Here is a 10,894-nt window from a genome sequence, read left to right as displayed (position 1 = left end):
GTTAAACCAGGCATTTTAAACCCAAAGTCTGCAAGGGAACAAATGAGTAAAACAGGCAGGTGATTTCTATACAGATTTATTTTATATGCATATGAATCCCTAGGGTTACTCTTCACTTCCACAAGGTAATTTGCTTTCTCCCATCTTTCTCGAATTATGTGACATCTTGGTCTATATCACACTTTTGATATAGACAAGGTTACAGGATATATTCTAATATCTTATTAATTCTACCATAAAGACAACTGTGCAATTACATAGATGGATGGCAATTGACAATCAGCCTCCATGTCTGAAGAAAGCAGAGGGGTAGGAAGAAGATGGACAATAGGGAGCAGCCCTGTCCCCAATGAGCAGCAGCTATTTAGTGATAGTTGCTATGGTGAAATGCTACCAGATTTTTTATTTATTATTATTTTTTAAGGCTTATTCATTTTTCAGAGACAGACAGAGCATGAGCAGGGGAGGGGCAGAAAGAGACACACACACAGAATCCAAAACAGGCTTCTGAGCTGTCAGCACAGAGCCTGACTCGGGGCCCAAACTCACGGACAGTGAGGTCATGACCTGAGCTGAAGTAGGACACTCAACCGACTGAGCCACCCAGGTGCCCCTGCTACCAGATTTTTTAAAAGAAATCAGAAATGTTGATTTTTATGTGAAATCTCATGATTAAATGTTAAAAACAACTGTAGAAAGTTTCAAATGGGCTAAAGGTTTTGTGCCCTCTGAGAGCAGCTCGAGGATGAGAGCTCCCACTACAGTCAAGCCCAGCCAACCCCTTTGGAGCGTCTTTTAAACCCACGTCTAAATCTCAGCATTATCCGTAGGCACCTCTCCCACCTCCCAAATATGGGTTTTTTTTCTACTAACTTTGACCAACAAAAACGTTTTAAATGAAGACACTTCATTTTAAAACTGGAGTTCGGGGCGCCTGGGTGGCTCAGTCGGTTGGGCGTCCGACTTCGGCTCAGGTCATGATCTCGCGGTCCGTGAGTTCGAGCCCCGCGTCGGGCTCTGGGCTGATGGCTCGGAGCCTGGAGCCTGTTTCAGATTCTGTGTCTCCCTCTCTCTCTGCCCCTCCCCCGTTCATGCTCTGTCTCTCTCTGTCTCAAAAATAAATTAAAAACATTAAAAAAAATTAATTAAAACTGGAGTTCGTTTATAAGAGCATTTTTTTTTAAGGATTGAACTACCTTTGTTTAACCTTTAGGAAAAATTTAGAAAATTTTACATCATCAGGCTTAAAAAGCAAAACCAGATATTCTAGTGACCTTACAGAGCAAATACTGACTCACAGAATGATGAGATGATTGCTTCTTTGTTGACTTTTCTGTTTATTTGTATCCATTTAGAAAGTGCTTTTTGCTTTATAAGTCAAACCAATGGTCCGCTTTCAACTCAAAAACAAAACAAAACAAAACAAACCCTTAACTTTTTTTACTTTCTTAAATTTTCCAAAGTAAAACTTTGACAAATAAAGCTCTGCCTTGTCATCAAGCATTTTGATTTTTCTTTTTTTCCTGTTGTTTCATGTTTTCCCATTTCACTCTGGCCCTAGGCTTTCTGGTAAGCCTATATAACAAAACCAAGAGTAATTTGACAGAGAATATCCTCCTCACCTCACAAAATAATATTCTTATTGATTTATGTCACTGTAACTAGCCAAGGCAACCATTCCCCAATCTCAAATGTAATATTGTTTTTCTCTCCTCATGATTGAGGTGCACCTTTCAGACTCTGTCTGACCTTGGTGCCTGTATCTTACATCTGCTTTTCTCATGATTGGACCACAGGGCAGCTTTCTCACCAGGTCTACAATATTCCTTTTCCTCTGAGAAATCCTTTAGATTTTCTATGTCCCTTTCTCTTTCTCCGAGATATTAAAAGAAAAAAAAAAAAACAAAACTATTAAAAACTGAAATAAATTTTTCAACATGATTCTTCTAGCTACATAATATCCATCTGTGCCAGACAACTTTAGCAACTCTCCTCATATAAATGTACCTGTTTGAAGTTTATACATCAGCAGTAAATTCTTTGAATGATCCCCATTGGTCTTTCCTATTGATAATCACAATACATACCACCTTCCCATGTTTATCTAATGCTTATTGCTCCTTGATTTTTCTCAATGTTACCATCATGGTGATTAGGTTCAATATGGTGAAAGGCATTGGTCTTCCTTAAACATAAATCCAAAATTTGCCAAGTACGTTATTTATAATTTATGTTCTTTGTAGTTCTAAAAAGCATTTGGCATTACTTACAATAAACCTATGTAGTCAGGTTAATTTAAAGAAAAATAAAAATGGAAGTAATATATCTTTCAGAATGAGGATGACATAGTTATTGTCACAGAGCATAAAATCTGGCTTGAAGTCTTCTGGCATGCAAGGGAAAAGAAAACCAGAGTATTATATAAAGCTCTCATCATGTAATCAAAAAAGTGTATGAGTTCTTCCTTCGATAAATGAATCCACTTAACAAATGTTTCTGGAGGACTCATAATGCCTCAGAGGCCATGTTCACTGTGTTGGATACAAAGATTGAAGATATAAAAATGACCTGAAGAGCCCAGCAATCAGTGGGGTAGACAGACACATAATGATAATAGAATGAACTGAATTTAGCAGTTGAAATATGTGCAAGATATTACAGAAGCACTTACTCGAGTCAGTAGTTCTCTCTTCTGAAGAAAGAGCAGGTAACCACCTAGGACTGAATTCACAAAGTTTCCATGTACTAGATACCCAAGCTAGAGGACAACACAAGATAGAGGAGCAAAGAATTCCTGGGGCTTCAGCTGAGAAAATCAGTGTAGTTTGTATTAAGTAAACACAATCCATTTGTGTAAAATTGTGTTTCCTCTTTGATGAGTGACATTGTATTTGAGGTATTTCAGGTTCAAACTTTAGTAAATTCAAGGATATGTACCTAGAAAAATACTAACCTATTCTGGGCTATATAAAATATAAAACATGGGCCATTCTGCCTTATTTAAAAGCAGTTCACACAACCTGCAGTTTTAAGACCGTGCATCACTAATTGACATTTGGAGCAATCTGACCAAGAGGGAATTTGGTCAATAGAAACTCAGCAATTATCCTGGATTATGCAGGTTGACCCAACAGAATCACAATGGTCCTTACAAGAGGGAGGTGAGTGATAATGAACTTTACTTTATATAATATATATATTAGTTCAAGTGGGACTTGAACTCATGACCTTGAGATAGAGTCACATGCTCTACTGACTGAGCAAGCCAGGCGCCCCATGGAGTGATGAGTTTTAAAGATAAGGAAGGGGCCACAGGCCAAGGAATACAGGTAGCTACAGAAGCTGCAAGGAGCAAGTTGGTGGATTCCCCTGCCAAGCTGTCAGAAGGCATCAGCCCTGCCAGTACCCTGACTAACCCAGTGAGACTGACTTGGGTCTTCTGACCTCCAGTACCATAAAGGATAAAGTTGTGTTATTTTAAGGCACTAAGTTTATGGTAATTGTTACATTTAGGAAACTAACACAAACACTGTCTCCTCCCTGTCTGACACTGTGGACTACCTTAGGCCTTCGGCTCATTTAGGAACAGACAAGGCAGCAGTGACACAAATTTCTGTATTAGCACACGTGAGGAAGAGCAAGACATCCACTCGGCACCTGTGATAAGAACTGAACTGGGAATGTAGAAAATTGAAAAGGCACTGTCCTCTGAGTTGAATGTGTGCTCAGGGTAGAAAGCCTAGTTTCAGCGGGTTGATTCACAAGCCGGGATGAGGAAATCAGATGGCAAGTGAGTGCAGACCATGTGTTCACACTGCTCGTTGTGAAAGGGAACTAATTTAGCCATACATTTTAGAACCAACAAAGCATTGGATTCTTATACGAAGGGAAATTCGTAATGTAACAAGTAATGTCCTCAAGCAGCAGACTTATAATGATGTTCTTAAAACCTCAAGAAAACAAGAACATATTCTTTGGGTCACAGCCCAGGAGAAGCAAATTTTATAGTAGCAACACAAATTGAGTCAGAATACATTATTTGTGGCAATCTAACTTGATAAAAAATCTAGCGAGTTGAGAGCACCTGGATGAATTACAAACAATGATTCAATGGAAATGGTCTTACACCTTTAGAAAAGTTGGCTTTAAAAATGTATATTAATTTATTGTCTTCGAGAAAGAGAGAGAGAGAATTGGTGGAGGGGCAGGGGGAGAGGGAGAGAGAGAATCTTAAGCAGGCTCCATGTTCAGCACGGAGCCCCCAGTGGGCTCCATCCCACACCCCTGGGATCATGACTTGAGCCAGAATCAAGAGTCAGATGGTCAACTGACTGAGCCACCCAGATGCCCTGAAAAGTTAGCTTGTAAAACCAACAAACATATTAGCAGTGACTTCTAATTTGTTTTGTTTCGTTTTGTTTTTTAACAGAGAGAAACTGAACAGGACAAGACCTGCCTCTGTTTATGCAACTACCAAGTGTCTGCATTCTAACAAGTAGGGTAGATTTGAAAATCTCTTCCCAGCATGGGTTGCTGGGGGCACTGTCTCCAGGCAGTTCGATTCTACACTGTATACTGCAGAATTTACACTCTACTGCAGATCCTGGTTTGCGTTTTGTGACAGAATCAAATGATTGGATTGATGTATTCGTACTGACTAGAGAGTAATTATATTGCACAGTGTGCATTTTTTAATGGCATGTCGATAGGCACACAGAATATACCATACCCATGTGGAATTCTAACAACTCGTTGCTCTGTAAAAAATGAGTGAAAATGCTGACTTGAAGAATTTCCATCTTAGCAATCATGAAATACTAGTCGCCCTGTGCAATATCTCAATTCCAGGTGGGAATGAGTAAAGGGACTGGGATTTTTAACTCCTCTCACTAGCAGCACATAGCTTTCTCTAAACCCCACACAAGAATATATAGTTGGATCTTAGTCTACAGATTCAGGATTACAAAAACATTTATTCTCTTTCTCTGCTTATTTTTGGCCATTTTTTTAAATTTGGATTCTTTTAATTCAGCTTAATTTCTGCTTGGGCTTCCATCCTGCAGGACAAGGAGGCAAGGGCTCTTCCTCTCTGGTCATGCTGGCATCCCAGAATTTGGAGCAGTGGAACACAGTGAGAGGAAGATTGGCTCAGAGACATCCGCCATCACAGGTAGCAGCCCCTAGAGTTCCAGGTTCTTTTCACTTCTGCCCTAACCTACCTGGGACATGGGAGTCTCTGTGAAACTGCCCCAAGCAGATTTCTCAACACTAGTGTCTTGCCACCCTCCCAAAGCCCTGCCTAGAAATTAAGCAAGCAGTTAAGAGAAATGAATCCAGCCTGTCTGGGTTCAACATTCAGCTCGATACTTGCTAGCTATGAGATCAGCAAATTATGTAACCTCTCTATGTGGTAATTTCTTCAGTTGTGAGCTGAGAATATAGCATCTAATTCAATGGGTTGTGAGAAGTAAATACATGCCATGCACTAAGAATAGTGTCTGGCATATAGGAACCCCATATGTTTTGATATTCACTAACATGTAAGCTCCATAAGAGCAAGGGTCTATATGTATCTGTCCAGCAATCTTAGAACAGTGCATGGTGTGTACAAGAGTTGAGTGAGTGAGTATTGAAAGATTCAGGGCATGTTTTTCTCTGTCCCAGGACTTCAGAGCTCTCTGTTCTCCTCCTGCTTTCTCTTTCTAGTCCTGGGAAATCTCTCTTTAGTCTTGGTGAAATCTTTTTTCTTTTGGGTATCTGGCCAGTATGTTGTTTCTGTGCTTTTTGACCCACACCTTCCCCACCTCTGCTCCCAAAGCCAGGAAGACAAGCAGACTGGGCTTGCTCTTCTCTCAACCACATCACCCCATGGAAGCAAAGAACAGACTTAATTACCTGCTTCAGTGGAAGGAAGAGAAAAGAATACAGAAGAAGAGCAATGGTTAAAAACCTCAAAATAGTACCATCCCAAGAGCTTTGACTCTTTTTAAACTTGCAGTTGCTTCTGAATGAATCTTAAGGTTGTGCAAAATGATAGGGCTTTATCATATAATCATTACATGAAATGTAACTCACGCCTGCTCACACGTCAACTGAATCTAACCGGGTATGATTCATAGCTTCGTCACCATGTCGCATTACCGGCCAAAACACAGCTTCCTCCTGGATGCCCTGGACGGGATGGGGCTGGCTGTGGGGCGGCCATGTCATTGGAATCATATCAGTAAGCCATTTTCTATCTTTGGTAAAAACTCTACTCTAGTTGTTAGGTACACATGCAGCCCACACCCAAGCACTCCGCATACACTTTCTAAACAGAGGTGGGGCAAACACTGTAATGGCAAGTTTCCTGCCAAGTCAGACTTCAAGTAATGTTCTCCTTCTCCACCCTTCCTCCCACCTCGTCCTCCATCTTCAGCTCTAGGCAGAACAGATAGTTACCAGCCTCCAGTGTATTTGCCAAAGCAGTCTGGGCTTCATTGCCAAAAGACACACCCAGAAATACATGTTTGCCCCTATCCAGTTACACCAGCCCTGATATCAGCTGGAAGCCTCCCCATCCTTCACTTTCAAGAACCCAGAGATCTGGACCCAAAGTTAACTGGGCTTCCTCTGGGACAGCAGGACAGGGCCTACACATTTTCACTAACATTTCTGGCGAGATTGTGAAAACTCCATTTCAAAACGGACCTGAAGTTGGTTTAAGGTTTTATTTCAAGGGAGATGTATTTCCTGGTGCTTTGTTTGCCCAGGTATGGCTCAGATTAGTGTAATGTGTGCACTGCCTAAAGCTGAAGATGGTGAAACTATCCTACTGGCAAAGACAGCTCTCCCTCAGCCTAACTATTATCCAGGGCTCACTATTATGCCATAGGTACAGGGTAAATATTGATGAGCATTTGAAATGACATAAAATGGAGGTAAGAGCCCTTGACCAAAGTCCAAATATCCGTATCCCAGATTATGGCTTTGTCACTCTTTACCCTTGGAAAAGTCAATGACCTTGCCTGGATCCACTTTCCCCATCTGTATGAGATATTTTTGAAATATTTTCAGATCCTATAATTATCTTTGCCTACATTCGCCTACTTACTGACTCTATACCATCCATCCCTTTGGGAGGACAGATATCCTCTACAACAATGGGTCAGCATCCAAGCCCATAGCTGCTTCTTATTAAAATACATAATCATGCAATAAGTCTAAAATCCCTAAGTATCTTCAGTTTCAAAGCAAACCTTGGAGTAGGGTGACCAATTCATTTCAATTTGCCCAGGACGTTCCTAGTTTTAGCACTGAAAACTCCACATCCTAGGAACCCTCTCAATCCTAGGCAAGTCAGTATAATTGGTCATGCTACCTAGAGGTCTGGACCTATGGCTTAATTATGAGCCATAGTGTACAGATTACTTAAGGAAGAAAAAGCCTGGTAAGAATGTGAGCTCCAGGAGGAGTGAGTACTCCAGTTATCTATTAACAAACCACTCCAAAAGAGTGACTTAAAACAAGAGAAATCATTCGTTTTCTCATAAATCAGAGCATTGAATGAGCTCAGTCAGGTGATTCCTGCTCCGGGTGTCCCTTGAGTTTGCAGCCAGATCGTGGTTGAAACTGATATCCTCTTGAAGCCTTCTTAACTAGCATGTCGGCACCTGGCCTGGCATACTTGAACAGCTAACAGCTCAAGCTCCTCAGATTTCTCCCTCCTCTCTTTTTCCCTCTTTTACTCTATCTCATCTCTCTACATAATCTCCCCAAATGGTGCCCACAAGGTAGCTGGGCTTCTTACATAGTGGCTAAAGGCTCCCAGAAGCACAGCATTTTCTAATCCAGCCTATGTCACACTGCATCACTCATGCCATGTTCTTTTCATTAAGGAAGTCACCGATGTGCATCCAGTTTCAAGGGAAGTGACATAGACTATACCTCTTGATGGAAAGAGTATCAAAGATTTTGCATATGTTTTAAAACTACCATAAGGAAAGGTGCTTACATGGCTCAGTTGGTTGGGCCTCCGACTTCAGCTTAGGTCATGATCCTTCATTTCTTGAGTTCAAGCCTTGTGTCGGGCTCTCTGCTGTCAGCACAGAGCCTGCTTCGGATCCTCTGTCTCCCTCTCTCTGCCCCTTCCCTGTGCTCTCTCTCTCTCAAAAATAAACCTTTAAAAAATAATAATAAAACTACCATAAGGAGGAAGAAAGATACCCCTTCTAGGTCAGAGAATTTGCTAGAAAAAGAAGAGAGGTAGAGAAAGCAAGTTATCAGATGGATATGTGTTATGGATCACCACCACACCTCCCCAGACCATGAGATCGGGGCGGGGCGGGGGGGAGGTATCAGATAGGACAAGGGGCAAGAAGAAAGTTAGGAGTGGAGGAGCTGCTACGACTTTCCATTGAACAACCACAACAAGCTCACTTAGGTAGTGAGAATACTTAACTACTCAGAGACTTCTTTGGTTGCCATATGGCCCAGAAGAGCCCCAGATGTTCCTGCCAGCCTCATGAAGGATGTGAGGTGATGGTGGTAGTGGTAAAGATGCCACAGAGCAACAATGACGTGATTCTGAAGTGCCTTATGTTCGGATTCATAGGCACTCTCCAACCTTAGAGAGAAGGAACTGTGGCATCAGAGAAAATGGAAGTAGGGGTGAGTCTGTAGGAAAGGACTTTGGGCCGACTGAGTCCAGAGAATAGACTAAGAGCCCTCCCAAGACACATCACCCGACTGGATGGACAAGGGCAAGCTTTGGCCCCTGTCAGGATGGAGACAAGGGGAGCTTGAAGGCAGTAGACAACTGGTGTGTGGACTCAGAGCCTCTCTCCTCCCCACCACCTTGCAAAGGCAATGGAGTTATCTGAAAGCAATGAATACACCACAAATTGGCAGGTTTAAACTTCTGGCCCTTTCTTTCAGTCTCCACTTCTATTCAGGGTAACAGCTGTGAGGAAAATCAGGTCAGTGATAGAGGGAGAAAAAGCAATATTTCTTTTGCACCTCTAAGTTACAGTGTTAAACTTGTTCCTGAGCAATACGAAAAATAGGAACCACTCTTTTGATTATCTCATTCCCTGCCCTGCAGTCACAATAGCTCCTCTCACTCACCTCTGACTTGCCAAGCCATTTCTTCCCTTGCACCTTTTCACCTGTGGTTCCCTCTGTCTGGAATGTTCTCTTAGCTGGTTCTTTGCACCTTTTAGATTTCACCTTAAATGTCAACTTCTGAGTGAGGCCTTCATTTACTGCTTTATCAAAATGGATCTACTCTTATTTTTCCCATTCTCAATGCCTATTTTTTTTTTTTTCTGATAATCAATTCCTCACTCCAGTCACTCTCCCCAACCTGCTCTTCAAGGGCATCTTTCCTCTACAGATAGCTGAAAGGACTCTAAATCATCCTCCTAAAAAAAATTTTTTTTTTAATTTTAGAAAGAGAGAGCACATGTGAGTAGGGGAGAGGTCAGAGGGGAAGAAAAAGAGAATTTCTTTCTTTCTTTCTCTCTTTCTTTATTTCTTTCTTTCTTCCTTTCTTTCTTTCTGTTTGGTTTTGTTTTGTTTTTTTGAGAGAGAGAATTTCAAGCAGGCACCATGCTCAGAGTGGCTCCCAATGCAGGGCTCAATCCCACAACCCTGGGATCATGACCTGAGCTAAAATCAAGAATCTGATGCTCAACTGCCTGAGTCACCCCGGTGCCCCTCAATCATCTTTCTTAAGTACAAATTCATATTTGCAAAAATAGAGTAAAACTTCACTATGTAAACAATACAGTTAATACTTGCCGATAAGGTAAGACAGGGCCAAGTAAAATGTAAGTTCCTCATTACAACAAATGATAGAATAAATTGCCTGTGCTCTGGGTCTATTTATAGCTGGCACTTAGCTTTCCTCTGGAATTGGGCTCCTCTGGGCTGGAGCCCAAATTTAAGTCAATGCAAGAAAATACAGAATCAAGACTCTATTTAAACTGCAAATGGTCTGTTGTGTCCCTACCTGGGGCCATATTCTTTATTGTCAGCAGTGCCTGGCTTTTAATTTTGATTCATTTTTCAAGTTCTTCTTGATAAAAAACTATGAGGATATAAGACACGCTCTTTTATTTTGGCAGGGTTCCCAGCTATGATTGTGGCTTGGTGCCTCCAGGCAAACAGCTATAGGACCCAGGACTTCAAGTTCTCTCTCAAAGTACTTCTATTTGGAGAACTATAAAGTGACGTTAAACACTCTTTGAGCTTCAAAATAAGCACATTTCAAGCCAGTCTCTGTGGTGCATTTTTACCACATATAAACTCATTGAGTTTCATAGGTTAAAAGCATAAAAGAATAAGTTTGGGGGGAAAGCAGAAGTTCAGTTTTAAAAATACTAACCAAAGGGGCATCTGGGTGGCTCAGTGGAGGAAGCGTCTGACTCTTGATTTCATTTCAGGTCATGATTTCATGGTTGTGAGGTAGAGCCTTGCATTGGGCTCTATGCTGAGCGTGGAGCCTGCTTGGGATTCTCTCTCTCTGCCCCTCCCCACTCATACTCACATGCTCGTTCTCTCTCTCTCTCTCTCTCTCTCTCAAAAGAAATAAAATTTTATTTTATTTTAAAATAAAATAAAAATAAAAAATAAATAAAAATAAAAATAAAAATACTAAACAAAACAAAAAAATTCTAAGATGTACATGAAAAATACAGGTATTTCTAAGCTTTTTACAAGTATTTTTATTCACTACTTAGTTTTTTTTAACCTTTTAGTTTGAAATACTGATAGGATCCTTCATCCAGCTTCCCCCAATGGTGACATTTTACATATAATAGCAAAAAGGAAATCGACATTTGTACAATAATGTCAACTAGACCAAAGATCATGTTCAATTTTCAGCAATTTTTACATGCACTCATTTGTGTGT

The sequence above is a fragment of the Neofelis nebulosa genome, chromosome 5, assembly GCF_028018385.1.
Source record: "Neofelis nebulosa isolate mNeoNeb1 chromosome 5, mNeoNeb1.pri, whole genome shotgun sequence".
NCBI lineage: Eukaryota > Metazoa > Chordata > Mammalia > Carnivora > Felidae > Neofelis > Neofelis nebulosa.
Note: the sequence above shows the minus strand (reverse complement) of the source record.